The following is a 12,951-nucleotide window of genomic DNA, read 5'->3' as shown; positions in this document are numbered from 1 at the left end:
GGTGTCTATGGCTTTTGACTTATGATATGTGTTTTGGACACTTTGTTTTATGATAAGTGATGAAAAAGTGAGAATTTTGAAATGAGTATCCTATTATCGAATGATAAATATTTTGAGTGTGACACTAAAGCCATTAGTTAGAGCTTAGAAAAAGTTTTTTATAAACACTTAGTTTATGTCAATCAAACGTTAAACGAAAAAATGGGGCACATCGAAAGTTGCCCTGAAAACTGTCAATTTGATAGCAAAACTTTGCTATCATAAGACATACAATGCGCAGCAGCGCATAGCACTGAGGCTCATAAGCCACTATGCATATTCAACAAGCCACAGTACACGCCTCTAAAATTATAGAATTCCATTGTTTTATGAATTCTAAGTAAATGCACTGAGCCTTTAAATGATCCTATGCTTCTACATAATATTTAGACTCTAATTTATCAATAGTAAAACCTTTTGAAATGGATTAAACTTTGAAAACTTAGGATCCCATCTTTATAACTCATTGGGGAATTTTGTCAAACTTTTGATTTCTTTAGGTTAACTTTGAAATAAGTGAGAATTAGATTTAAAAATGCATTATGAGTAAGGAGATTACACACAACGAGCAACTCAAATTAGAAGCGAGACGCGATGACATGATGTGAATCAAAGGAGAGCCAGCGTAAAACGAATTAGAGGAAGGAGGCAATGGAGCAATATGAGTCAAAGGCAAGAGGTGAGCACTTGATGAATGAAGGTTGACAGTGTGGTAGACGAGAGGGGCTAAGTTTAGGGCTTGATGAGCAAAAGGAGAAATGGATGTGATCGTGTGAGGCTATGAGCTATGAGTTATGTTGTGTGAGACTGCAAGTGCTAGTAAGTGACCTGAGTTGAGCGTGCGATTATGCAAATGAGTTATCAAGTTATTATTAGTCTTAACTTATTAATATAATAATTAGTAAATTAATTATAATCTTATTAAATAAATATAATAGGACTAAACTAGATCATTTAGTCTAGATGTCCAATCTCTTGTCTAGTTCAACTCTAAAAAATAGGTTGATCTTTTTAGTCTTGAAGGACTAGTCTTTAACCAGACTAGATAAAACCAAACTATCTCAGGTTGGACAGGACCGGAGGACTTCTACACAACCCTAATTACTAATATCTTGATCCTATTTATAATGTATTTTACAAAAATAAAAAGTGATCTTAAATAGAAGGTGTCCCAGACATGTTTGTGGGGCTTTAACTCTAAACTTGGCCTTCTAGTTTCTTTAGAGCATTTGTTGTGCTAAAAATGAGGAATCAAAAGGTAAAATTGCTCACATATTGTGTTGAGGTTATTAACATGACATTGAGAGAATTTGACACAGTAGTCTAAGTATCATTTTGATTGGTATATTTTGGATTTGAACTTTAAATTTTATATTTTACATTTTAAATTCATGTATTTAAAATCATTTACTTGGGTAGTCAGAGACTTAAAGAAATTAATTCGTGGGGGCAAAGTTTATACATAAAATAAATATTAATTTTTTTTAAAATTATATAATTCTAAATATTTAATAAATTACATTAAATATGATATTAATTGAAATATCATTTCTTTTATAAAATATAAACTTTGTTATTGTTTGTTCTATAGTAAAAACAATAGTAACATCTTTTTCAAAAAAAAAACATAAGTAACAATGACATGTTTCTTATGCATCGCATAAGGGCATAATCTAGTTTTCTTTTGTAAAATATAAACTTTATTACTATTTGTTACACAGTAAAAACAATAGTAATATTGAACTGTTATCATTTAATTGGTGGCTGTTAATTTTTGGAAGAATTACTGTGAAGTTACAGCCAATTAATTTAATTACCTTCAAGTCCCATGAAATCCATAAACTACTATGGAGTCTCAAATCCTTATGAAATTACAAAAATACCCTTGCATTATTTAAAAAAAAAAATCATTCATCCACCACTGTCACTAGGGTTTCGACCACTGGCACTGGAGTTGGAGAACTCCCAACCACCAATGTCAGTCACCGAAACACCTGCTAGCACCAGAACTCCAACAACCGATGGTGAGATTTATTTTGGGAAGGGTGATCTTGGGGGAGGATTAGAACTCCAGACCGTAAGGTTCTTAAAATATTTGGTAACTATTGAGACACTTATACTTATTAAAATAATAATGCATAACCTTTTATATATATATATATATATATATATAATAACCATTGGGACACTTATTAAAAATGATGACTTGACAAAGCAAAATGGCAACTCAAGTATAAGAAAATAATAACTTAAATTTAAGTAAAAGACATTTTGAGTATATGAAAATAACAACTTGGCAAAAGAAAATAATAACTTGGGTATACAAAAATAATAACTTGGCAAAGGAGAATGACAAGTTGGGTGTAAGAAAATAACAACTTGAGCTTAAGTAGATAACAACTAAGGATACGAAATAACTTATCAAAGAAAAATAATAACTTGGGTATACGAAAATAACAACTTAGGAAAGGAGAATGACAATTTGGGTGTCAAAAAACAACACCTTATCCAAGTTGTCATTCTCATTTGTCAAGTTATCATTTTTATATACCCAAGTTGTTATTTCACATCCCTAGTTGTTATTTACTTAAACTCAAGTTAGAACTTTCTAACACCTAAGTTATTATTCTCCTTTGCCAAGTTATTATTTTGGTATATCCAAGCTGTTATTTTTATTTGCCAAGTTGCCATTTTCATATACTGAGATTCTTTTCCACTTAAACTTATGTTGTTATTTTCTTAGACTTGATTTGTCATTTTTCTGTACTCAAATTGACACCAGTTATTAAATATATACTCCTCTAGTCTTATTCATAGGGTAAAGAGAGAATATTTATTTTGGTCCTATTTCTAATGCACCTTAATGATTATTATGTTCATCTTTACTATTTTGCCCTTATTAAATTTAGGAAAGTTTATTAAATGCTAGAGAATTTTATTTTAAAGAAGATATATTTAATAGAGGTAAAGTTAGAAATTTATTAAATTTTTAAATAAAATTAATGGGATTTAAGGTTTTTCTTAATTCCGATAAAAATATTAAAAGTGACTTATAAACAGAGTCAGAAGGAATATAGGATTTTACACTATTATATTAACAAGTATAAGTGTCCCCATCACTACCAAACATTTTAATCCTCCAAAGACCACCACCCTTCCCAAAATAAATCATAACATCAGTTGCTGGAGCTCCGGCGCAAACAGGTGTTCCAACCACCGACGGTATATGTTGGCCAAATCTCCAATGCCGGTGATTGAAGCTTCAGCAACAGTGGCGGATGAATGATATATTTAAAAAAATAATGCAACGATATTTTTGTAATTGCACTAGGATTTGGGACTTGGTGGTAGTTTATGGATTTCATGGAACTTGTGGTTTATTGGATTAATTGGATGGGAGTTTGTAGGAGTTCTCCCCCCCCCCCTTTTTTTTGTTTAAATGTCTTTTATGCATTCGCTTTAAATTTAAAAATCCAAAAATAAGTTGTCATTTAAAATTGATTCTGTACTTTTTAATTTTTATATTGCATAGGTTAATGTGCATATATTTTGTTATCAAAACTTTCTCAATTTAAAGAAAAAAATACTCGTTTCTTTCTTGGCATGCAAAATATCTTTCTCTCTCATTCATATTCTCCCTATATTTTTCAAATCTTTTTCTAAATAATATAATTTCAAAAAAAAATTTGTCACGATAAATAGTACTGAAATTGTTTTCAGCTGACCACAAAAATTAGCATAAATGCTGGCAGAACATAGGGACATAATCTAATTAAATACCAAAGAACAATTCATAAATATAAAATTATAATAATATAAAAAAAATTATGTCTTTATACAATCCAAATTTTCATAAATATTAAAAATAATAATGTCTTTAATTTCATTATTTACTAAATAAAATTTATTTATTTCCTTTGGAATATTAGAAATTTTTTAGATGAATTTGTTATTTAAATAATTAAATAAATTTATTTATAAAATTCCCCTATCCATTCTAAAAATATTTTTATTTAATATTATTATACATGAATTTTACAGAAGTGAAAATTTGTAAGGAGGTAAATGCTTTTTTTTTTTAAGGAAAAGTGCAGGCAATTGGAAATTTTTGGGGGGTCTAGTTGAAATATTTTGGATCATAATTTATATTTTTTTTTCTTCATGTAGTGGGGCAATCACCCCTCTAACTTGTATGTAGGTCCATTTCCTTAAGAGTCATGAGTTAAGATTCAAAACAAAAAAAAAAAGGAAGTTGTAATAAATTTGTTTTCATTTTTTAATCAATAAAAGATGAAAATTAAAAATAAGAAAAGAAAAGAGGATTATAGAGATATCAATGCTGAAAAAAGAAACTAACGGGATGTTTTAAATGACTAAAATTTCAAATGACCAAAGTATAAAGGGAATTTAAAATTACAAATAAAATATAATAAGAAATGAATTTAGATTTGAATCCATAAAGTTTTGTATATCCAAATGAGAGATTTCATCCAAATTCAAAACTCCATTAATCCAAACACATCATTAATTGATTTTTATAGCTTTAGTCATCCCCACATTACAATTGGGAGGTGTATAGTACAACATCCTAGAGAATTTAACTCCCAAGATGAATAAATGAGATTTATTAAGTAAATTAATATGGTGTGTGGTTACAGAGAGTTAACGGGTGTTATGGGTCATGATTTTAACTTTAGGATTGAGTTCAAAGTGAAGTCAAACCACCCGGGTGTCAAAAAGTGACAAAAACAAAGAGGAATAGCTTTGTACCATAGAGTTAATGGGGGTTATTTAGGTTATTAAACCTAGCAGTTATAGCTCTATGCATTTTTGGTTGTTGGAAGCCATAAATGCCTTAAATTTCCACCATAAATGTGGTGGTTGGGACATCACTCCATTAATGGTTAATTAGGAGTTCAATAAAGTTAATAGGAGTTAGAGGAAGCTAATAAACCCTATGGGTACCTTTGAATATGAGGAGATTAAATTTCAATAGCGTTGAAACATTGATCTAGTGTTGGAAATTATCCTAAAGAGAATATTGACAATTGTGATATGACTTAATGTAGACTAACTACCTTTTGCCACCATTTAAGCTTCGTGAAAGCTTTAGAAGTGTCTATTTAGGGGGTGAACCTATAACCTCACAAAAGTTTGAGGTAATCGAAAAAAATCTTTCTTATGTTTTTGTGTGTTAATTGATTTAGTGGTTTATATTATAATAATTGAAATGTGTGAAATTATTAGAATGCAAATGTGGCATAAAATATTTGAAAATCAAATGATATAATTTGTGTGGAGTTCTATGAAATACTCCCTTCGTCCCTATATATAATAGTATTCTAAAACTTTTCTTTGTCCCTAAATATAAGAGGTTGATAGCATTTTTTTAATGAATGGATCATTATACCCTTATTAAATTAAAAAGAGAAAAATATAAGTATCCTCATTACTTTACTTTAAAAAAAAGAGATTTATTTTTTATTTACAATAATTAGGACAAAATTGAAATATTGCTATGCTTTTAATTAGATAACCAACTATTATTAGTTTGCGTAATTTGATTAAAAGCATCTTATATATAATGACAGAGGGAGTAATGTTTATGGAGTTCAATGATGTAATTGTATGGAGTTCTATGCAACAACATTTTTAGAGTTTAATGATTGTGAAAATGTGGAGTTTAATGTTGTGAAAATGTGAAGTTCAATAATTGGTTGTTATGTGTTTATGTGATAACCACATGTGATATAAGTTCAGTGATAACATTAAGCATGTTAGTGATTGAGTATTTTGCATGCTAAAGAACATTGCATATTATGCATTGTATGATCATGAGAGGCAAGACTTCACCAAGGAAGAGGAGTAGTGAGTTTAAAATCCATATGATAAGGCTACCATTAGAGCTCGATGGTTTGCCTAGATTTATTTATCTCTATTGTCTCACTTGTTTGATGAGAGTGTCCCACTTATTCAATGAGGGGACTTAAACCTTACTAGATTTTCACTTGTTCGACAAGAATACTAGTCTAAAAAGAATGGCATGCCACAGTGTGAGATTTGAGAGAAACTGTGATCCATAAGTGAGTTAGATGACCTTGGCTGGATAACCCCTCATACATGAATGGCTAGGGTAGTCTCATATCATAGATGATTCTAGTGTGTTATGGCCTAAGGTTTCATGTTAGAGGCACAAAGAGGATATAAGAGAGGTGTGATCATGTATATAGTGATAATAAAAAGGGTATATGGTTGTTTGTATTGTGAACCTCATGATGAAGACATGTAATTATTGTTATAACAAGGTGAAAATGAGATATTGCATTGTTATTTCGTGATTATATACTCATAATGATGTAAAGTACAAATATATGCTTGAACATGTTAAATTGTTTTGTGAATGACAATAATTGTCACTTACATTTAAATTAATTAACATGCATTAGTATGAGTTAACATTATCTTAGTTATTGAGCCAAGACTGAGGAAAACAATTTGAGGCTTAGGATCCTATCCTAAAGAAATTAGTAGGCTTCATTTATTTTGATTATCATTATGTGTATAATTCAAATGATGTTGCCAACTAGAGTTTTTCATATTTTTGGGCTTACTTGTACTAGGAGGTTGTTAAATTATATTGTGTATTTTAGGCTCTAAGGTGCATATGTACTGATTTAAAACCTATAACAGGTCTAAAATACTGGTGCAAGTAAAGGATGAGTATGACATGTGGTTGATGATGATTAATTGATGATTTATGCTATTGAGGCTCCCTCGTCTGTTTTTAAAAATTAAGTGATTGAGCATTAAAAATGTATTACATATGTTAATTGTGAGATATGGTGTATTGTACAAGTTTGTCATGGTCTACTGAGCATGTTCTAGGTGTAAATTAGGCTTTTGGCACTTAAATTATGAATTGGGCACCTAAGTTGTTTGATAAGATTGAAATAGATTGAATTTTGAAATGGGTGACTATCTTTTGATTAGAAAATGTTATGAGTAAAAAATCAGTGCCATTAGCTAAAGCTTGTAGAAAGCTCTCTGTGGACACCTAAATTGCCTCAATTGAATGTTAGACAAAGACATGTGATGCGCTGAAAGTTTGCCCCTGTTATTGTCAAATGACAGCAATAGTGCTATCAAAATTGTGCAATGCATTGTGATACATGGCACAGAGACATACATGCTGCAACGCACGTTTAACAAGCCACAGCACATGTCAGATTTTTTGCACTATTTTATTGTTTTCAATTTTTATGCAAATGCTTTGAATTTTTGGATTCCTATGCTTGCGCATATCATTTACACTCTAATTTGGACTTATAAAGATGTTTTGTCATATTGGAAAACTTTGAAAATTGGGATTCTATTTTGTAAATTTTTCAAATTCGGTAATCTTATTTGAGTTAATCCCTTGATTTCCTCCATTTTGGGGTAAATTGAAGATTAGCAAGGGAGGCCTTACATATAGTTTGATTCTCATTAAAAAAAACATTATTTTAATTTTACAATATTTGTAATATTTTTAAATAAAATAAATTACTCTCTTCGTTAAAAAATGTGAGGCATTTTTTGAGAAGTTGGATGTTCAAAAATGTCAGGCATTTTGAATTTTTTAAGGTATAATTATTACCTTTTTCATATTACTTTATATTTTTTTTAGGGTCAAACACCTTATTAAATAGGGGTAAATATGAAAAGATAAAGTTAATTTAAAAACAAGTAACTACTTTATTGGGGATGAAATTCAATTAAAAATGCTTTACATTTTTTAACAAAGAGAGTAAATAACAAAAAATATCTAGCTAAATATAATTAAAATTTTAATTGTCCACATAATAATGATAAAATTAACTTATAAAGATAATCAAACTTAATTTAATATGAATTATCCATTAACGGCACAAAAAGAGTATTTGGATGCACAGGAGTACAAGAACATTAATTTGGAGCTAGAAGGCACCAAAAGCTTCAAAATTATGTTGGCTGCAACATAAATTAAAATAACTACGGTGCTCATTTGCTTTCACTACAAATTTATGCAACTTGATAGGCCCATGAAGAATTATATAGGGAAAATTACACCTAGGTGCTACAAATGAAATTTATTTACCAAGAGGTCTCATAAAATTCATAAAAAACTCCCAAATCTCAAATATTATGCATTTACAACTTGGCTAAGAGCATTTACAACTATCAAGTTATCTAGTTGTAAATGCCCTTTTGCCAAGTTATAAATGTATAAGATTTGGGACTTAGGAGTATTTTATATATTTCATGCCTTTTGGTAATTAAATCTCTTCTGTGGAACCTAAGTGTAATTCTTCTAATAATATAACATATTGTTTCGTGTGCAATAAGGACAGCCAATAGTAGAGCCACATTATAGTAAGGAGGTGATGATAGAGTTACATGGTAATGAAGGGCAAATTAGAATTGGTAATTTAGGTCAAGTGTGATAGGCCATCCTAAATCCATCCAAAAAAAGTTAGGACCGGACTTGACTATATGAGCTTTTTTAAAAGAGTATGATACTTTAACCTAGATCCAAATAAGCCTGACTGTTAGAATTATCAACTTTGTATATATGTAGAGCTGGTAATTCAAGCTAAGCTTGACGATCTAGCCTAAACTCGCCCTTAAAAAGTTAGATCTGGGTTTGACCATAGGGGCTTTTTTAAGAGGTGGGATACTTTAAACCCGAATTGAATAAACCCAGTCTAAATTGAACCTGGCCTAAATAAGTCTAACCTACCTAAATTACGAGCTCTAGGGCAAATGTACCCTTTATCTTGGGAAATATTATGAGAAATGTATGTAAATTTTATAATTTTGCATCCTCTATTTTTGATATTTTACACTCTCTAGACTAAATAAAAAATATTTGAATTCAAAAGCTTATTAGGTATAAAATAATTTAATAATTTACATAAGATAAAAAGAGTATATTTACATAAAAAAATTATATCAATTTATTCAATATAATTTTTAAAGATAAAAATGATAATCAATCTATTTATATCATTATAATTTTAGTCCTTTAGTGTAATTATTATTTTTAATTATTAAATTATTTGCCACTGGGAATGGCTACATAGTAGTAGGGCCACATGGCATTTGAATTTGGTAACTATAATCAGTGCATGTATCATCAAAATCATTAAAATCCATATCAATAGTTCTAAATTAATACTCCACTTAAGATTGAAAAATAAGTAAGTTTATCTAAATCATTGATATAGATTTCAATGACTCAAATAATACAAACACTTAATACATACAATCACTAAAGCCAAATTTGAGCTGCATGTGCTTTAAGGCTATTACCTTGGGCCTTAAAAATTTTTTTACTTATATCCTATAAAAAATGCCATTATTTTTTTGTTAAATATTGATGCTAATTAAATACTTTTATTAAGAATTTATTTCTTGCTCATTTTTTATATAACTTGGCATAAAAGATCTTAACACCCAAAACAAAGCCTTTATTATGAAACTCTATTGGGCTCTACTCACTATGCCTGAGTGTCTGTGGGTGCAATGCTTAAAGGCAAAGTATAAATGTGGAACAGTTAAATACCCAGTGATGATGAAAAAACGATTAACGTCTCATACCTGGAATAGTATCTGTAAAGTTTGGGAAACCTTCATGCAGGGGGTCAGAAGAAAAGTTAAGAATGGTACTATAACAAGCTTTTGGTGGGATCATTGGGCTCCACTAGAACAACCATTTGATTACCTATGTTTCAGGAAGGGATCATCATCTCGACCCACATGCTAAGGTGTGTGACTTTATTCTTCCTTCGGGCACCTAGAATAGAGAGTGTTTACTCATATTCTTCTCTATGGATATAGTTAATCGTATATCCACTGTCCAACCTTGTCTTAGCATACTTGAGGATGTGTTCTGGTGGAGAGCTAGTGGTGATGGTAACTTCACAGTCAAGTCTGCTTATAATTTCTTAGTTGGAAATGTGGCTGTTAGCAGAAGTCTGGTTTGGAAATATCTATGGAAATGGGCTTTACATGAAAAAGTAAAATTCTTCTTTAGGTCCTACATGAGAGAATTCGTAGTAACCTTATGAGAGCAAAGAGAGGGCTTACTTTTGATCCAAATTATCCTTTCTAATATGGCAGTGAGGAGAGCACTATACATGTTTTGAGAGATTGCATGAGAGCAAAAAACACATGGAAGGAAATTATAAATCCTGTTTTTCATGACCACTTTTTCTTGTGCAGCTTGCAGGAATGAATAAACTGGAATACAAAGCATCATATTGGTGGTAGACAAGTCCAAAAATGGCCATGAATGAAAGTCTTTGGTCAAGTTTATTAGTCACTGTGGACGTATAGATGTAAGGCAGTTTTTAAAGGCACACAATACAAAACGGGAAATGTCTTACATGCTTGCAGAAGGAAACTAATGGAGGAGAGAGATTTACAGATCCTCAATTTTTCGCATGGTACTACTAATGAATTACATGGATATAAATAGACTCCACCACCATATGGGACACTTAGAATAGATGTTGATGCTTCTATGCTTCAATCCCAACTTTGTTCGGCATGTGGTGGACTAATTCGAAACTCTAAAGGAAAGTGGGTAAGTGGCTTTCTTTGTAATATGGGCCATCTACCAATTACCACTGTAGAAATCATAACCATAAAGTATAGTGTACAACTGAGCTTGAGCCTGAACCCCGAACAGGCGATTATATATTCTAATTCACTTGAGGCCATCTTTTATGTTTATCGAGGAGTCCATACTGCTCATCCATATTATGAGGAAATATTTGAAGTGCAAAATTTGATGTCTAATCATAAAGACCTTAATCTTCTTTATGCCCCACGTGAGGCTTTGTCCTGTACAGATTTTTTAGCTCATATGGCTTATAGGTATTCAAATGAGTTGATGCTACTTCCTGACCCTCCTAGAGAATGTGATCATTTATTGATACTTGACTATAGTGGGGGTTTGTCTCACTGATTCCCTGGTTACTTCCTGTGTAACTTATAACCCCCTCTAGCTTCAGCTAGCCTTTGGGGAAAAAAAAAAAGTAAACATTTCTACATCAAATATTAATATTAATTATATCTTCCCATTAAAAGTTCATTGCCCCACATTTCACTGTACCTATATCATTCTCATTCTCATTCTCAATAACAATTAACCATTCTTTAATTAGAAGGATAACATGCATATACTATATTAAAATATTAAAATCTTTTTTGAATACATATATCATTTGGAGAATATTATTGATAATACCACTAACAGTTACTACTACTGAAAGAATTTTTAAAAAAATTAAAATTGCTTAAATTTAATTTAAGATCAGTCATGTTATAAAATATATTACACTACTACAGAAATAGAAATTAGTAGCATACATTTTGTAGCAATAAAAAACAAAACGTTACTAATATTAAATTCAAAGGCCTTTGGTGATGTTTTTTTTATTAAATGCCACTGCTTATAAATTGCTTTTTTTATTTACAATTTTAGTATATAATAATAGGTGGCATTTTTTTAAAAAAAATGCCACAACTTTTAGTAAATAACATTATCATTATTAGTGGCATTTTAGTAATAAAATGCCACCTTTCTAATTTGTCCTTCATTAAATATATTTTTCTTAGATTATATAATAATTTTAATATAATTATTTAAGTATCATTAATAATAAATATATATTTTTAATTAATTAATTAAAATTAGAGAGGCAGTGTTTGAGACATTCGAAAACGCTACATATCTACTTCATTGCAAAAAAGATATTTCAATTAATAAATTAAAATAAGAGAGGTGGCATTTCAAATCTTTAAAACACCACCTCTATATATCTCTGTTTTTATTATATTAAAATATTATTATATTACAATTTAATTAATTAGTATATGCAATTAATCAAGTATTGATTATTTCATAAATAATGGTAGAGAGGTGGCATTTTTAGCTCCTAGAAATATCACCTGTCTAACTTTTATTCATTATATAATATATTAACAAATTAAAAATAATATATCCTAATATTATTTATTGAAATTTATTTGTGAAATAATATTTTTAGTTAATAAATTTTATAAAATTAAATAATTATTATCATGCTATTTACTTAACCATTAATTACCATTTTATTAGTTATTATATTATTTATAATTATAAAAATTTTTAATCAAATAAAGAGAGATGGCGTTTCTAGCTATTTTAAATGCCACCTCTCTTGATACTTAAAATATTTATTATATTTTTATAATTATATATATATGTTTTTTATTTAAACTATATATTATAATTAATAATTAGTATATATAAGAATATATTTTTAATTTAAAAATAATACAGGTGGCGTTTCAAGCACATGCAAATGCCACTTTTGTGGTGTAGCAAAATTTTTTATTTTATTAGTACATAATATTTTTAATGTATAATAGGAGAAAGGTGGCATTTGCTTTTACTGAAAAGTAAAAACGCCACCTCTCTAATTCTAATATTTTATTATTTATTTAAATTTTATTATTATCTTATATTGTGATTAATGAATTATATAAGATTATATAATTAATATAATAAAAATCATTCAATAATCAATTATATTATTTTATTAGATATATAATAATTTATTTAATTTTATTTATTATTTTTTTTAAATTGAGGTAGAGAGGTGGCGTTTCTGCACATTGAAAACGCCACCTCTCTTACAGCTTTATTAAAGTTGGAACAGTGGAGACAGAGGTGGTGATTGGTCCTCAAAAATTTATATTTTATTTAAAAATTAATAATTTTAGTTAATGTTATTAAATATAATAAATAATTAAAATATATTTAATTAGTATTGATTATTTTATTTCATAAATAATGATTTAACTGTATGTTAATTATTAAATATTTTAATTACATAGTTTCTT

The sequence above is a fragment of the Prosopis cineraria genome, unplaced genomic scaffold, assembly GCF_029017545.1.
Source record: "Prosopis cineraria cultivar Desert tree isolate PC_DT_omini unplaced genomic scaffold, ASM2901754v1 PC11, whole genome shotgun sequence".
Taxonomy (NCBI): domain Eukaryota; kingdom Viridiplantae; phylum Streptophyta; class Magnoliopsida; order Fabales; family Fabaceae; genus Prosopis; species Prosopis cineraria.
The sequence above is the reverse complement of the archived record's forward strand: the minus strand, read 5'-3'. Positions refer to the sequence as shown.